Source organism: Anolis carolinensis, chromosome 1 (assembly GCF_035594765.1).
Source record: "Anolis carolinensis isolate JA03-04 chromosome 1, rAnoCar3.1.pri, whole genome shotgun sequence".
NCBI classification, from domain to species: Eukaryota; Metazoa; Chordata; class Lepidosauria; order Squamata; family Dactyloidae; genus Anolis; species Anolis carolinensis.
In genome coordinates this window covers 266,963,571-266,981,429 of record NC_085841.1, presented here as the reverse complement: position 1 = coordinate 266,981,429, position 17,859 = coordinate 266,963,571, and the positions used below count along the sequence as shown (strand labels likewise).

The window sequence follows — 17,859 nt, the reverse complement described above, 5'->3', positions numbered from 1 at the left end:
TCTTTTCATAATGTGCTGCAGCATGCTTTGGTGTTGAGAGTTTTGTAGCCACATGGTTTCAAGTCATCTTGAAGCTGCAGCATTGATGTGCCCTTCAGCTCCAGAAATTCCAGCCAGCTTGGTCAACATTTAAGAATTCTGTGAACTGACATCTATAACATCTCAAGGGTCAAAGTTTGGCAATCAGTTGTTTAGTGGGATCCTGTGTTCCCACACTTGTCTCCATTCCACTTGGTCATTGCTAGATAAATGCTACCCTAGTGCCTTAAAGCTCTTTTGTTGTCAGCTGGATACCGTCCTATTGAAGATAACCAAGGAGGACAAGATCATCCTCCTGGGGGATTTTAATGCAAGATTTGGACAAGACTCTGACCTGTGGCCAAGGACCATAGGAAAAGACGGGGTTGGAAACAGCAACTCAAATGGCATCCTGCTTCTCACCAAATGTGGAGAACACAACCTTGTCAACTAAGAAACACCAAGACTGGTTTGACAATAATGACTAAGAAATCCAATAGTTAATTGATAACAAAAGGAAAGCCTTCCAAACATGGTAGAGAGACATCAAATGTGCTGCTAAGAAAAAGATCTATGCTAGTGCAAAAACTGTGGTCCAAAGAAGGATTAGAGAACTCAAGAACATCTGGTGGACAAAGAAGGTTGAAGAAATCCAACACTTTGCAGATACCCATGATGCTCAGGGATTTTTCAAAGCCACAAAGATAATCTACAGAGCAAGACTCCATGGCATACACCCTCTACGCTCATCAGATGGAACTAAACTTCTGAAGGACAAAAGATCAATTGTACTACGTTGGAAAGAGCACTACCAGAACCTTCTGAATCGCAACTCCAATGTGGCCAAAGAGGCCCTCTCACAAATCCCGCAACAACAAATCAGAGGTGACCTTGCAGCACTACCTAGTTTGGAAGAAGTCAACAATGCCATCAGCCAACAGAAAAATAACAAAGTCAGCAGACCTGATGGGATCCCTGCTGAAATCTTCAGAGAGGATGGACCTGAGCTGATACAACAACTCCATCAGCTCATTGAAAAAGTGTGGGTGACCGAGAAAATCCCAGCAGACTTCAAGGATGTCATCATCATCATCCTTTTCAAGAAAGGGGATAGAACAGACTGTGGAAACTATCATGGTATTTCCTTTCTAACCTCCGCTGGGAAAATCCTCGCAAGAATCCTTGCAAACCGCCTTCTTCCTATCTCAGAAGACACCCTCCCAGAATCCCAGAATGGCTTCCACCCCTCCAGAGGAACAGTGGACATGATCTTCACTGCACAACAGCTCCAAGAAAGATGCAGGGAACAAAATCAACCTCTGTACATGGCATTCATTGACCTTGCAGAGGCATTCAACAGTAAATCGCCGTGCTCTCTGGACCATCCTCCAAAAAATTGGGTACCCTGACAAATTTGTAAACATCCTGCGGCTTCTCCATGATGACACGATGGCAACAGTCTTGGACAGCAATGATTCCCAAAGCGACCTATTTAAGGTGGAATCAGGTGTCAAACAGGGATATGTTATTGCCCCAACCTTATTTTCCATCTTCATTGCTATGATACTTCACCTTGTTGATGGGAAGCTTCCCACCAGAGTGGAAATAATCTATTCAAGAGATGGCAAGCTGTTTAACCTCAGCAGACTGAAAGCCAAAACCAAGGTCACCACAACATCCATTATATAACTCCAATATGCTGATGACAACGTAGTCTGTGCGCATTCAGAAGAAGACCGACAAGCCACTATAAACACCCTTGCAGAAGCATACGAGAAACTCGGCCTCTCACTGAACATCAAGAAAACCAAAGTGCTCTTCCAACAGGCACCAGTCAATCCCTCTGCAAGGCCAGAAATGGTGTGACGTTAGAAAATGTTGACCATTTCCACTACCTTGGCAGCCACTTCTCCACAAAAGTCAACATTGACACTGAAATACAACACCGCCTGAGCTCTGCGAGTGCAGCATTTTTCCGAATGAAGCAGAGAGTGTTTGATGATCGGGACATCCATAGAGATACCAAGGTGCTCATTTATAAAGCCATTGTCCTCCCAACCCTGCTCTATGCCTGCAAAACATGGACGGTCTACAAACGTCACACTCAACTCCTGGAGCAATTCCATCACTGTTGCCTCCAAAAAACCCTGCAAATCTCTCGGGAAGACAGGTGGACAAATGTCAGTGTGTTGGAAGAAGCAAAAACCACCAGCATTGAAACGATGCTCCTACGTCATCAACTCCGCTGGACTGGCCATGTTTTCCGAATGCCCGACCACCATCTCCCAAAGCAGTTACTATACTCCAAACTTAAGAACGGAAAATGGAAAGTTGGTGGACAGGAAAAGAGATTCAAAGATGGGCATAGACACTGAGAACTGGGAAGCCCTGGCCCTTGAGCGCACCAATTGGAGGTCATCTGTGACCAGCAGTGCTGTGGAGTTCGAAGAGGTATGAATGGAGGGTTTAAGGGAGAAAAGGACCAAGAGGAAGGCGCATCAAGCCATCCCTGACTGGGACTGCCTTCCACCTGGAAACCGATGTCCTCACTGCGGGAGAACATGCAGATCAAGAATAGGTCTCTTCAGCCACCTATGGACACACCCCCAAGACACCAGAATGGGAGAACCATCATCCTCGGCCTACGAGGGATCACCTAAGTTAGGTGTTCTTTTCTCTTCTTTTGCTTTTCTGTCTGTATCATGTTGACTTCTTGGTATTGGATCTGTCTAGCTGATCCTTTCCAGTGCTTAGAAAATATTAAGAGCTAAATCCTTATAGCAAGAACAATACAACCAAATTCAGTTTTGGACACCATGCATTTCCAGAATCTATTGAAGTGTTATCACTCATAACCAACAAAACAACGCCTGGTCAATACTTGCAAGATTTTTTTTACCACCACATCATTTTCATATTTGGAATTTTATCAGTTGGCACCATATTGTGTAACAGTACATCCCACAAGTTCAGAGCCTCACAGAAATGAAAGAGTATGAGTAATTTGATAATCCAAGCTCCCAATTTTGTCCTTTCCATCTTCCCAATTTTTAAAATTTCTGTTTTTTTCCTAAAACGCAGGGTTATCATAGTCTCTTGGACTTTGTATTAGTTTGTGTGTTTTGGGCTCACAGAGCTATTTTGTCATTGTGGTGTAAAATTAGAGCGGGGAGGGTGACAAAAAAGATCTCAAATACAGATTAGCCAGAAGGAAAACACTGCCGTTACTATTCTCACAGATTTATGTTGCATGCAGCCCTCTGGTGGGAAACACCAGTGGACTCTTTTCTACACACAATGAAAAGAAGATGATGATGAATAATTACCATAGTTTTCTCCTAACTGTGGGAGAAAAGGAACATTCCCAGGTAAATTCTCCACTGGATATCCTGAAGTACATTCTGGAGTAATCATTCTGCGCAGAAAACACATGAATTATTTGTATGTGTGTGCACAACCATTTTATATACAGAAATAATATGGGGGGAAATTGCACAAGATTATTGGTGGTTTATTCTTCCTGACTGACTTTCTAACTCTCTGGGAACTCATTTTTTCAACTGGAAACAAATATTAATGAATATTCTTTCTAACTCTGTGAGAATGGTTGAAGCTTAAACCTTTCAGGAAACATATAATGGTATACATTAGCTTGTGGAATTCAGCTGAACCGTTATCTGTTTCTGTTATCTGAATTTTGGCAGATCCGCAGATTTATTTTTCATAAACCTCCCATAAACAGCCGCTGTCCAAAAAGCCATTTTTGGTTGGCAACTGAAAAATGAGTCAAAATCCAGCCCATTGGCGGCAATGGGGAGGCTTCCTAGCCCCCCCCCCCTTCTCATCATTTTTAGGGCTATTGAGATTAAAATGGCTACACTTGGAGGACACATCTACCACTGTTAGCCCACCAAGTTTCACCACGGGACTATAGGGAAAGATAGGGTTGGAAGCAGTGACTCAAATGGTATCCTATTTCTCACCAAATGTGCGAAACACAACCTTGTCAACATCAACACACTCTTCTACCAGAAAAATAAGTTTAAGACGTCATGGAAGAACCCCCGGTCAAAGCTTTGGAACCTCTTAACCTATATTATTATACATGCCAGACAGCACCATGATGTATTTCTCAAAAGAGCAATGACAAGTGCTGATGACCGCTGGACAGATCGCCGATTAATTAGATCCACAATAGCCATCAAGATTACCCCCTAACTTAGACTCCAAGGAAGAAAGATAAGGCATAAAATTAACATCCTTGGAGCCCTCTAAATTAGCCCTTCTTCAAAAAACACGCAATAATCATCTATCTACCTATGGAACACGCTGAAAATGTTGAAGAATATTGAAAGAAACTGAAGACCTCTATCATTACAGCCTGTGAACAAACCACTGGATACCAAATTAAGAAATATCAAGGCTAGTTAGATGAGAATGATAATAAGATCCTACATATAATTTATAAGAAAAGGAAAGCCTTCCAAATCTGGCAAAGATGTGCTGCCAAGAAACTGATCTATGCCAGTGCCAAAGAAAGACCAGAATCCAAGAACAATAAAGGTGAACAATAAAGGCTCAAGAAATCCAATACTTTGCAGATGACAACAACACATAGGGATTCTTTAAAGCCAAGTGGGTCATTTATGGCCCAACAAATCATGGCATACATCCTCTAGAGAGGATGCATGCCATGATTTGTAGATGTGAACAGTAGATATGACTTTCATTGCAGATGGCTCCAAGAAAAATGTAGGGAACAAAATAAACTTTTGTTCATGGCATTCATCAACCTTACAAAAGCTTTCAATAGTGTGAAACAGAATTTACTGGACCATTTCCTTGAAAATCGGGCGCCCTGATAAATTTGTGAACGTTTTGTGGCTCTCTCATTCTGACATGATGGCAATGGTTTGGGGCAGCAACTGATCTCAAAGTGATCTATTTATTGTAGGATCAGGTGTCAAACAGGGATATGTTATTGCCCCAACCTTATTTTCCATTTTCATAGCTATGATTCTACATCTTGTTGATGGGAAGCTTCCCAACAGTGTGGAAATCACCTATCAGACAAATGACAAGCTCTTTAACCTCAGCAGGCTGGAAGCCAAAAGTAAGGTCACAACAATGTCTGTTATAGAACTTCAATATGCCGATGATAATATAGCCTGTTCTAATTCAGAGAAAGACCTACAAGCCACTTTAAACCCCCGCAGATACAATGAAAAGCTTAGCTCTCACTGAACACCAAGAAAACCAAAGTGCTCTACCAGCAGACACTACCTATCCCTCTGCAGTGCCAGAAATACAGTTATATGATGTGACATTAGAAAATATTGACCATTTCTGTGACCTTGACAGGCACCTCTCCACAAAAAGTGACATCAGCACTGAAATACAACACTCTTTTGAGCTCTGCAAGCACAATTTTTTTTTCAAATGAAGCAGAGTGCTCAAGATCAGGACATTCATGGGGATCCAAGTTGCTTGTTTTTAAAGCTATTATCCTTCCAACTCTATTGTACAATTGCAAAACATGGACTATCTACAAAAGTCACTCTCCACTTCTGGAAAGAATCCATCAGCATGCCTCTGAAAAACCTTACAAAATTCTTGGGAAGACAGGTGGAAGAAGCAAAGACCACCAGAGAGCTCCACTTATTTCAAAAGGATGAGTTGGGAGCTTTGGACAGGGGACCGAGGATTTTCTGTTGAGAGCTCCAGGCTCCATTTTGATATGACAAGAGCTCTCTCCAGAGGCATGCCTCCATTTGCAGGCCTCCAAGGTAGGTTTTTGGTTGGGGGGGGGGGTGTCAATCCCATCCTGCCTTGGCTGATCTTGATTGGTCCGGGAGGGTATCTGGCAACCTCCACCAAAAAGGCAAAGTTTTCACCAGCCACCTGGCCTCTGACATAGAATGAAATCGATGTTTAAAACACCAATTTCATTTGAATTTTAGGCCTGTGTAGATGCGACCTCCATCAGGTAGTGGAAGAACTCCAACTTCCCCTCATGAAATTTAATTTGACTTTTTTCCCCAATATACCTAATGAACACTCATAACATTGCCACATCAGCTAAGTCATGAAAAAACCCAGACTCCATGGAACTGTGAAAAACTAATAATTCTTTTATAGCTTTTGCTCTGCTTTGTTCTATTACACTTCCTTCTTTCATTGTTATGATGTCATTGCTTTCTGTGCAATATTTGTAAGGAGCTCTGCAAAAATGACTTTAGCTACTTGACTTTTTCAAAAAGCTAGACATTTCTGTGTGGTTGTATTATTGACCTAAGAATTTGAAAATTAGTATTGAGAAACAAGGAGCCATGTCTACCATTGTTAATGTTAGTCCTAGGTGTGAAACTTAATTTAATGACCAAGCACACTGTAACACATGGTTATTTCTTGCAAAATTGGACAAAACAGTGTTCTTACAAGTTCTTGTTTGCTTGTTTTTTTTAATAAAATAAAAGCTTAAAAAGATCCATAAGAGTTCAGAATTGCTTGTTTCCTAGACTATTCTAACTCCAGCTTGCAGCTGGGAAGAAACAAATCCATTTCACTAGAAGTTATGAAGATACATTCTTCCAGAAACCACTTTACTCAATTCAGCCCATTTGTGTGTACTACACACTCTCACATGTTCTCCCATACAGATGCAGAACAGGTAGAAAGGAATCAAGTTTGTACCCAATGCCTATTCTTTCCTACCACCACACACACATTCTAAATATTTAAGAGAAAGCATCAAGCTGTCCTCGGTGAACCCATATGTTAATGTTCCTTGTTCCTTTGGATGTAGAGATATTCTTCACACTTCCTACTGAACAGACACATAAGACAGGACTGGGAAATACAGTTCTGCTCTTGATACATTCAATATAGCCCTGGAAGATCAAAGTGTAGTCTGAAATCTTGGGGTTTGCCTGGCATGCCAAGCTCGATTGATTCCAATGGAACACGCAGGATGGAGGGCAGTGTCAGAACTTTATTTCTCCTGTTAGCCAAGGAAAGATATCAGGTTAATTCTTCCAGATCTGACATGTCTTACCTTTACAGACATTGACATATTATAGACATTTGAAAAAAAAATAGACATTGCTGTGATTGGTACCAATTATGATCAGCAGTCATATTAGTTCAAAATACATTAATGGCTGTAAGAGTTACAGTTTATATGATTGGTGTACAGTGTGATGAGAAATAGAGGTGTGCAATATGGTCAAAATCAAATTGATAATTTGTTTCAGAGATTTGGATGGCCCCTGCTTCATTTCGTAAAGATTAGTAATTTGAATCTTCAAAGCTTTGTAATTGCTTCATTAAGATTTGTTCCATTTATTCCAATGGGGAAATTTTAGAAACTAATTTCTTCTAAGGATGAAACTTGGCACACTTGTAGGCAATATTTACAACTTTAAGTCCACCAAGTTTCAGAATATTTCAACCATCCACTGATTTTTAGGATTTTCTTTAATTGTTTTCATACAATTAAAAATGAACTACAAGAGGTACCCACTTGAATTTCTGCATAGTAGAACAACATAAGCAGGACATCAATCCTGAAAAGTTTCAGAAAGATTAATACATCTACTGATTTTAGGATTTTTTTTTAAAAAAAACAATTAACACATACATTTTTATAAAATTACAAGAGGTATCCCCTCAAATTGTGGCACAGTGAGACATGAGCAGGGCAGCAAGCCTGCCAGGTTTCAGAAAAATCAATCAATCAACTGATTTCAAAGTTTTTTTTCCATTTAAGCACATGGTATTTAAGAGAACTGAGTGGAAGGTAAGGGCAGTAAAGTCTGGGGAGGGAGAGTTTAGGGTAAGACATACAGATAATAATATACTTTATTTATATTTTGCTCTATCTCCACCAGAGGACTCAGAGTGGATTACAGGGTACATAGATGGCAAACATTAATAATAATAGCTTTATAATAACTCTATTTTTATATCCTGCCACCATCTCCCCAAATGGATTCAATGTAGTTTACAAGTGGGACCAAGCCCAGCAACAACTGAATTAGCCAACTAAAAACACATTTAAAAACATAATAAACATATAACAATCTAATTAAACAATTAAAAACAGTAGAGTATAAAAACATCATTAAAATGAATCAAAGCAAACCTCAATAACCAAAACCAGGAATATGGTGGACAGATCAGAAATTAGAGAGGGCTGGGCATGGGCTTGCATAAAAAGCGGATAATAAGGCCAGGGCTGGGGGTAAAGTGCTGGGTTCAATCAAACAGTCAATTAGGTCTGGGCATTCATGGACAGGGGCTTAACTATTATCAAATGTATATTGGAACATGCATGTTTTGAGGTTCTTGTGGAAGGTAGAGTGGGTGCTAGCCTAATCTCCCTGGGGAGGGGGTTCCAGAGAAGCCCCCCTCTCTCGTTTCCACCAACCATGCTTGTGACAGTGGTGGGAGTGAGAGAAGGGCCTCCCCAGCAGATCTTAGGGTCCACACCAATTCATAGGGGAAAATGCAGTAGCAAAGATAGGCAGGCTCCAAGTCAGGGGCAAAAGGCCCCACCAAATGGCCCCCCTCCTCCTCCTCAGACCAGGCCTTAAAGGTATATGGAGGTCGAGGCTTCTGACAGGGGTAACTAGAGGTCATTTCTAAAAATCAACCTTTGGGGGGGGGGGGGTTGGATCCTGACTTCAGACAAGAAAAGAAACACAACTAGGATATTCCACAGAAAATTGGGTGGCAAGATGGTTTCAAGGATATATCAAAATTAAGTATAAGAGATGGAAAGAGCAGGCTTCTTTTCAATAAAGAAGAAAAAATGATAACCTTGTACAACTAACACAGAAAAGAGTATGCTTTGCAGGAGCCCCTCTTGCTGACTTTTCAAGGTGCATCACTATTGTTGAGAGCCAAATCCATATGCTCTCAATATTAGCAGGTATTTGCAAGAAGTATTTTGGTTTTGGTCAGGAGCAGTAGGAGCCATTAGGATCTGTGACACTTCATCCTAGACCTATTTGATTCACTAGGACCTATTTTTGTTCAGTTACTATGTATTGATATTGTTTTGAAGTTAGATTTTGTGTTCTGAGAGGTTTTAATCATGATTGTTTGAAGATCTCCATGAGCAGCTGTTTGTTGCCTTCCAAGTGTTTAAGCTGAAGAATCATTCCGACATATGATTATTATTTGCAGTTAAAAGTGTAATAAATGAGGCACCACTCAGGCACCTAATCCTTTGTTTGTGTGAACTGAGCTTCAGTGAGAGGAGGGAATGGGAGCAGAAAAATAGCCCCATATAGCAGCAGGGGCCCATTTTAGGATCTCTTGGACTGCCTTCAGCAGTCTGTTTGTAAGCAAGAAGTGCTTAAATATTTCCTCACAAAATTCCTCCTTAGCTGCATTTTTTTCTTGGGAAAGGGGGCAGATACAAATACCTATATCATGGGGTTTTCATGGGGAAAAGTGTTCAGTTTTTTGTCATTGTCTTCTTTTGAGCTGAGAGAGCATAACTTTCCCAGTTCACCTAGTAGGTTTCCATAGCCAAGTAAGTATTCAAACTCTGGTTTTACAGAGTCATAGTACACCATTTAAACCATTACGCTCTGTCTCAGAAAAATGAGATAATAGTTGAATAGAAAATTTGCTGGGTCTGACAAGGTTAAGCACCATCCTTTTCTTTAAACTCCCATCTGCTTGAGGCAACATTTTATTATTATTTGTGTGCTGTTGATGTATGAACTTGTTTTAATTTTTGTAAGCTGTCCTGCAAGCAATTGTTGATGGTGTGGGGTCCAATTTTTATTTTAAAATGTAATGAACAGAAAACATCAGGCAGAAGCGGCACAGGCCCTGAAAATGTACCTCCAGATGATTTTTCACTGTTACCAGATAATCTGGAGATGCCCCATCCTGCTCAGAGCAGCAGAGCGCCTTTGACAGCCAGCTGACCCTGTTTAAACTTTTTTGAGCCCAAAGTAGTTAAGAAGTTTGCACAATACAGCTAAAGAAGAAACAGCTGCATGATATTTTATTCCCTATGTCCCCCTGCTCCCAGTGCCGACTTTCCCTTTAAAGAACTTCCATGACAGTTCTCCAAACTGCTTTTTTGAATGCAATAAACTGAAAAAGCAGTTTGAGTTTCTGTTAAGATTAAAATTATTTGAGGCAAAACTGGTGATCGTGCCTGTACATGTAATGGATGTGTGTAAAAAAAAAAAAGATTTCAGCCACTGTTGTTACCTGACTAGCAACACTTGTTGAAATTCCATCTTCTACACAACAATTAAAATTATAAGAGTCCCTCTCCAGTTATCAATCTGGCAATCATAAGTAAAGCAATATGGAAAGCTGCCTTGTACAGAGTCTATCCATGGTTCCATATAGAAGTTTTCAATCTGTCAATAACACAAGTAGCCTTATAAACAGACAGTTTGTTGTTCCATCTAGATCAGGGATCTCAACTTTGCCCAGCAGTAGTTTTTCTGAATTTCAACCTGATTGTTTTGCTAGCCTTGCCTGAAAATACAGGCCCAGTCAAGACAAATTCAGGTACATTCAGGGTAATATAATTGTACATCGTTGCTGAGAAGCAATCTCTTTTGCGGGAAATGCATGGATCCATATGGGTGTTATCCCCTGGAGCGAGGTCCTGGCACATTCTAACCAAGCTGTAGAGAGTTTTCATCTTTTAACTTTTCCCTTGTAGACTTCCTGTGGCTGCGATTCTTACAAAGCTAATAGCATTTAATAGTGAGGCTGGTGGGAATTTGAATATAATAAGCTTGTAATAAGAACATTTGCCATTTTCATAATCCTTTTTATTAAAATCAGGCACTCTTAAAGTGTAATCCTTCCTTTGTTTATAATGAATAATGAGACCTCCCCCTTTTTTATGATTTTCTGAATTGCATGCTGTCTTCCTTCTTTTATTCTGGAAATGCTAGAAGATAAAAGCACTCAAGAAAAGGGCTTTTGATTGTTTCTGAGTGCCTGCAAGTCATTTCTGACTTATGGTGACCCTAAGTCATGAAGTTTTCTTGGCAAGGTTTGCTTGGGAGAGTTGCCTTTGACTTGCTCTGAGGCAGAGAGAATGTGACTTGTCTAAAGTATCCCAGTAAATTTCCATGATTTAAAAAAGATTTTGATCAAATTACAACCAAGGGAAACCAGTGAGGGGAAAGGGGGAGGGGAGGAAACAACTCCTGACTCTACATCCTTTGCATGATAAACTACACTTCCTGAAATTCCATTTTCTTGTTAGGTACAATCTAGTTAACACCCATGTATAGTAATCCTATCATAAGATTTTCTTCAGAAAAGGAGGTTTGAAGTTACCTAACACTGAAAAATCTGCTGAAAGTCCCCAAGTGGGTTTTCATGGCTGAGCAGGTATTTGAATCCGGGATTCCTGGAGTCCTAGGGCTCTTCCAGATAAGCTCCAAAATGCAGGGCCTGTCGGGCTTTTACTGGAGGCATCCAAATGATGCCTCTAGTAAAAGTGGATTAATTTGGGAGAAAGCAGGTAAATCCTGCATTGTCCCAAATTATTTTGATACCCCATTAGATCCTGGCCTTCCCTAAAGTCCCTTGTTTAATAGGGTATTATGTGCCAGGAGGCGGGGAGGGGACAGGAGCAAAATCGCTCCTGCCTTCCGCTCCCCATCTCCTGGTGAAACATTTCGATGCACCAGGAGGACTCAAGTAGTTCCTTAATGTTGGCCTGGTAAGTTATTTCTTCTTTTAAGGGCTTTTTTGGGGGTTGGATGGCCCCATGCCATCCCGGTAATTACTAGGAAAGCATTGGGCACTCCACCAGAAAGGCCTATTTTTTTGCAGGTGGCACAGGGATTTAAACCCATGCTGAAGCTGGTTTCTTAAATTTACTTCAATACAGGTTTAAGGCCTGTCTAAAAGCGCCCTTAGTCTAACACTAACCATTTGGTCACTTAGTTACCTGTAAAACTGTTTCATCTTCTACATAACCGTTAAAAGTTCAGAAGTCCTGTCCTATTTTACTTCTGGGAACCCGTTATAAACCATGGATGAATCCACTTTTTATTATAAGCCCTCAAGTCCTTTAGACTTAGGGAAAACCCACTTTCAGAAACCTGTTGTTATATCAATAATTACATTTAACTATTCATATAGCTGTCACCATAAAATGTAGTTTCCTATTTCAAAGGCAAAATAAGAGATACTGCCAATTTTCTTTAGCTTGATGGGATTGTATTCAACCATTTGGAACTGTAATGTGACAGACAGGGGTCCAGATTTAAAGTTCTCAGGAACTGACATTTTCTTATGTATTTTTTTTTATTTCTTAGCTTAGGAAATGTGAATTTATCCAGAGGATAAGAATTAAATTGCCTTCCTCCCTTTCTCTTTCCCTTCTTCTTTCCTTGTGGATAAGTCATGGCACTCATTTTTTTTTGTAATTTATAAACTTTATTAACTTATTTTAAACAATTTAACATATTCCAGTTGCCTTATTGCATCATTTATTCCCAAATCTGTTCAAGCACGCATTTTTCCTAAATTTTTATTATCGTTTAGTAGAAGTCCCGGTACTGTTCCATTATCCGGGCAGACTCCAAAAGGGGTCCTAGACAGAGAATAATAGTTCATTTTATTGGGGGGGGGGGGGGTGAAGGAGAAAAACAATTTTCTCCATTTTTGCAAGTTATTCCCTTCCCATATCATAAACAATGGTTGCTTTGATGATGTCGGCATGGGTGGGGGAATAAGAGGAAAACAGAGGAAAATAGTTTAACTCCTTCAACCCCCTTCCCCCCCCCCCTAAAATGGACTATCCTACTCTAGCGCCCTCTTCTGGCCTCAGTCTGGATAATGGAACAGTACCCAAGTCCCCTAAAAATACCAGCTGTTAATGGCATTCCATATTATGCCTATTTAAATCTAATAAGGCTATTTGAAATTATTGTATTCTGAATTCTCCTAATGAGTTTTTCCTGCCTGTTTTCCATAAGGCATTTGTTGAGATGGGGAAAATCTAAAAAGAATATGGTTTCAATATTTCCAGAAAGAAGAGATGTATTAATACAATTTTCGTCTTCATCAGAAACACCTGAAGTATTTACCAAAACAATTCCAATTCCAATTATACACAATGCTCTGGTGCAGATCAGAACCATGGTGAATATTGTGTATAGGATTCTGAATGCCAGCAATAAATGCCAGACTGGTAAAGCTGAGGGGCCTTGCTATGTAATTCTGTGCTGGAGCTTGAGCCATGATCTTCCTGATATGTGCTGTGCTGTTCCTATTTAGACCAGGGGGCTGCAGATTAAATGGTTCCCAGAGTTAATGGTGTATAGCCAGTCCCCAAAGTTACAAGCAAGATAGGTTCTGTAGGTTTGTTCTTCAGTTGAATTTGTATGTCAGTTGGAACAGGTACATTTAAGTGTAACTCCAGATATATATTATATATCTATCTTTGGATTGCATAAGGAAAGGTTAACACTTGTTTGTTTTGTGCCCCTGTTCACAAGATGTCATCTCACTTTCTGTCCCTGTGATAACTGGATTTTGGAAAATGTGGCATGTTGTAGAAACAAGGATTGGGAGAAAACTTTAGTGGAGACACTTTTCTCCCCATGATACCTCTTTCAGGAGTGAATTTCCCTTCCTAGGTGTAGATTTTTCTCACTTCCTGTTGTTTCATCCCCATTTTTAACTATTAGTCAATTGCAAGTCAGATTTTTGCAACTTGGGAATGCTTTTATAAAAAAATTAAAAAAATTCACATTAAAATCAATAAGTGACAAGATCAAACTCATCAAGCAACTCATGGGAGTTAAACCTGATTAAGAACGCTAAGAGAGTTTTTAAAAATATGAATACTTAAAAGTCAATTACAACCCACCCACCCACCCCCCCACACACACACACATACACACACACACAAGCCGCGTGTTGACCTGATACTGAAAAGAATCCAAAGTTGGCACCAGTCTGCCATTTGGGCTGCTTTGGCCTGCAGTGTCTCTTTCTATCAGTTATAAAAAAAGCTCATGATTCTGGCAGGGTTTTTTTTTATTGCTAGACAGATTATTCCTGATGCAACAAATGAACTCTATCCAGTTTTCACTTGCTGAGTGTTTTCATTTTGCTATTAGTTGAAGATGGTTTATTGTTGTTGCTGTTTGCATTATTGCTTTACAATGTAGTTGTGACATTTTAACTATTGCAAGCTACTTGGAGGAGGATCTAAATATTTTTCTTAATTTTCTGATACATTCTAGAATTTTGGTAGATTCTGGTAGATGACTCATTTGCACCCTTGTTTTCATCGTTTCCTGAAAAAAATTGTCCAATTTAGCATTACAAATTAGAAATTATATTGCCAGCAGGTTAATGTTAGAGCATGAAGAGATAAACAGGATTACTCCTTTACAGTTGATTGTAACTATCTTTCTCTGAATGCAGTGGAAATGTAAATGATTGCATACTAATTATTACTAATTAGCCAAAAAAGAAAAGAAGCAGGAGATATGTGGAAAGAATAAAAATGTAAAGTAAGAAAAGAGCTAGAAACCAAAAAGAAGTGCTGGACCTTCCCCTTTGCAGTCAACACAGAAAGAGTGAAATCTCAGCTTGAATCTCGTTTTGTTGACATGGGTCAGGTGCTTGCAGGTAAAGCTGGAAACAATGTGAATGTTTTGTCCACAGCTATTTCTCTGCAAGCAAGGCAGCTTCACAGCCAGGTAAGTGAATGTACAAAATCCACCTCCCCCTTATCTGCTGTGTAACCAATCCAGCCTGAAGACATTATGTACTGTCTATCCCTGTTCTGATAAAAATAAAGCATATAAAATACAGATAAACACATATACACTATCCCAGGCCAAAAATTTGCTTCAGGAGAACATACTGTGACCAGATAAGAAGGGGCAACCTGGCACGTAGCTACCTTTTTATACTTCAGTGTCAGTAGGGCTGTTGCACAGATGGAACAGGGAACAGGGGAAAGAAGAGAAGAACTAAAATGTTGTGTGGATTAAGGGAAGTTAGGGGGAAGATTGGTTGAGAGAAAAAAGCATGGAGAAGTGTATAAAATATGCTTTACATAAGGGATCACCCACTGAAACTATTAATCAATCAACTAGAAAATCACTAAAATCAATATGGGGCAATTTAAGGTGGCGGATTGAGTTGCAATCTACTTTTTAATGTTATTAGGCTGGATACAAATTAAATTTGCTGCACGTAAGGTTCTGTTGAGATCAATCTAAAAAGTTAGTCATGGTGGAAGTCCCAATCTTTTCATTGGTAATGACACCTAAGTTACATAGGTCTAGCAGTAAAAACCTTTGAAAGTCAACTTTCACTTTTGATATAACGTACTTCAAGTTCCTTAACAGTGAGGTAACATTTAGAGGATTTAATCCAACAAAATCCCTCAGAAATCCATACTTGAGCCGGTGGTATTAGAGTCATCCAGATCTGTGGCACTGGATATTCTATAAGCTATTAGCACTGGATATTCTATAAGCTATTTCATCAGTAGTTTAATTCCAGGTAGGTTAACCTTGATGGCCCAATGTCTGCAAAATGCTGTGCCTACAATATGATGAATACTTTAAAAATGTCACCCTCATGTTTTATATGAGATTACATAAGCAGTTTTGGCACAGCCCAGTTTTAATCAAATTGACACTGATCTGTTAGATATTGCAGATATTGATATCTCACCTTCATCCAAAACTATTCAGATAGGAATCCTGTTCAGAGCTACAAGTGCGGTAATTCATTGATTTATGCACTATTTAAATCAATCATTCTAACACAAAGATATCCCCAAATGAAAATACTGTTGTGGGCGAGAGACTATTTGTAGAGTAACCCAGACCATCATGTGCCACGTGGCTTTCTGTATCAAAATCTATTTCTTTTTGAATACTGTGGATAAAGCACTGGGGAAGGCCAAGGCCTAGAGGCAATGATTAACAAAGCCTTATTGCAAACACTGGTCTTCAGGGCACTCTGAGGCAGGCTAGTGTGTGTCTCATGGGAACTCATTGTGCCCCTTAACATAATGCAGGAGGCCATAAGAAGCAGTGACCACACAGATAAAGGCAGTTGGGACACATTCTTAATATCATCTTCCTACACAACCATCTTAACCATGAAAACTCTGACCTTAACTGACTCTCTGATAAAACTGGTTGCAATCAAAAAATTCCTCCATTCCATTGACCTTTCCAGTGCATAGATATGATTTCCCCTGTTGATTAGTCAGTAGGCACTCTCTGGCTCTACAGATACAGCCCAAAACAGAAAAGAGCCAACTGAAGTCAGTCAGATTTACTGCTTCTTGAATCATAAAACTGAAAAAAAAAACTCAAGAGCCATCCCATTCAAACTTCTGCCATGCAAGAATTGACAATCAAAGCACTCCAAACAGATGGCCATCCACTCTGTTTAAAAACTTCCAAAGAAGGAGACTCCATTACGCTCCCAGGCAACATATTCCATTGCCAATCAGCTCTTACCATCAGGAAGTTCTTCTTAATGTTTAGGTAAAATCTTACAAAGTGTTTTCTAATAGGTGGGTTCAACATGTTAAAATTACACCATAAGCCCTTTCAGGTTTATCATATGTTGTAGGTTTTAATTACATGGGAATCATTTTATATTACACTATGTTTAGACTATTGATTGGTCCCTTCACCAGTCAGTGTGTTAATACTATTTAAATGCTAAAACTATATTTAAAATATTTAAAGCATTACATGTTGCTGTTACCACCATCCTTCCTCCTTCTCCACCACCACTCTATGAAGTTGATGCTTCATGACTATCTTCTCCCATAGTAACCATGTCTTCTTCTTCATGGAATATCTCAGCCAGTCAGGAATCACACTGTGAACATGAAGATATTTTAATTAATCAACCAATCAGAACAAACCCAACTCTGATGTTATTGAGGAGGAACGGAACCTAAAGTGAGTCCATAATTTCCTAGGGTTTGCATAAGCAATGCTAAATATAGAGGATGGGGGGGGGGGGGGGTTAAACAATGTAGAATGGAGAAGATTTTTCAAATTTGCCAGAATTGTCAAGGCTTTTATTTCTGCTGCCATCAAAATGTAGAGGATTCGAACTTGCTACCTCTACCAATGCTACCACCAATGCTTTATTCAGGAGCCTCTTCTAGGTTGGGATATTGAAAGAGACACACGTGACACTTTGTGTGAGGAGAAACAAGAAACTGTTGTTTATTTGTAGTTTGAATGGTAAATATGAGTGATGGTTTCATTAACATTGCATAGTAAAGATGCTTAGCAGTTTCATTAAAGGCCTTTGCTTTTCTCTTCAAAGGATGGTCTTATAATTTGGTTTCTGTGTAAATATGTTCCTTCACCAAGGAAACACAAACTGGACAATTTACTTTTAAATCCACTTCTCCTGGGATTTAAACAGCAACACTCTAGACTTTAGAGTTCACAATATAGTTCTCAGCCCCTCTTTCCTGAACACTTTCACTATATTTTTTCAAAAAGGCTTCCTTTTCTAAACACAATTACCAATGGTCTGAATTTCAAAAACCAACTGCTAACTGATTGAGTTTCAAACCCTAACTGAAAAAGAACTCTCTGGCTGCTTGGCTTCAACTGTCACTTTGACTCCACCCATCTCCAGTTGCCAAGCAACTTCAGCCAACCAGACTGCCCCTATTGTAATGGCTGCCTGACTGCTCCTTCCCCTTGATCTGCTGAGCTGTTGCAAGTAAGGCCTGCAAAAGGGCCACACAATCAGCCCTGCTTACAAAATGGCCACACACCAGTCCTGCACGGTGGGCCTTGTAGGGTAGGCAAGATCCGT

At 39.7% G+C, this 17,859-nt stretch overlaps 1 long non-coding RNA gene across 1 annotated transcript in view; it reads right to left on the bottom strand.

Moving 5' to 3' along the window:
* Positions 1 to 17,859, bottom strand: part of LOC107982807 (uncharacterized) — an 88,424-nt gene that overhangs the window by 59,945 nt on the left and 10,620 nt on the right. The window contains exon 2 of the long non-coding RNA XR_001730254.2: positions 16,767 to 16,896. This is a non-coding gene — a long non-coding RNA (uncharacterized LOC107982807). The remainder of the gene's footprint in view (positions 1 to 16,766; positions 16,897 to 17,859) is intronic.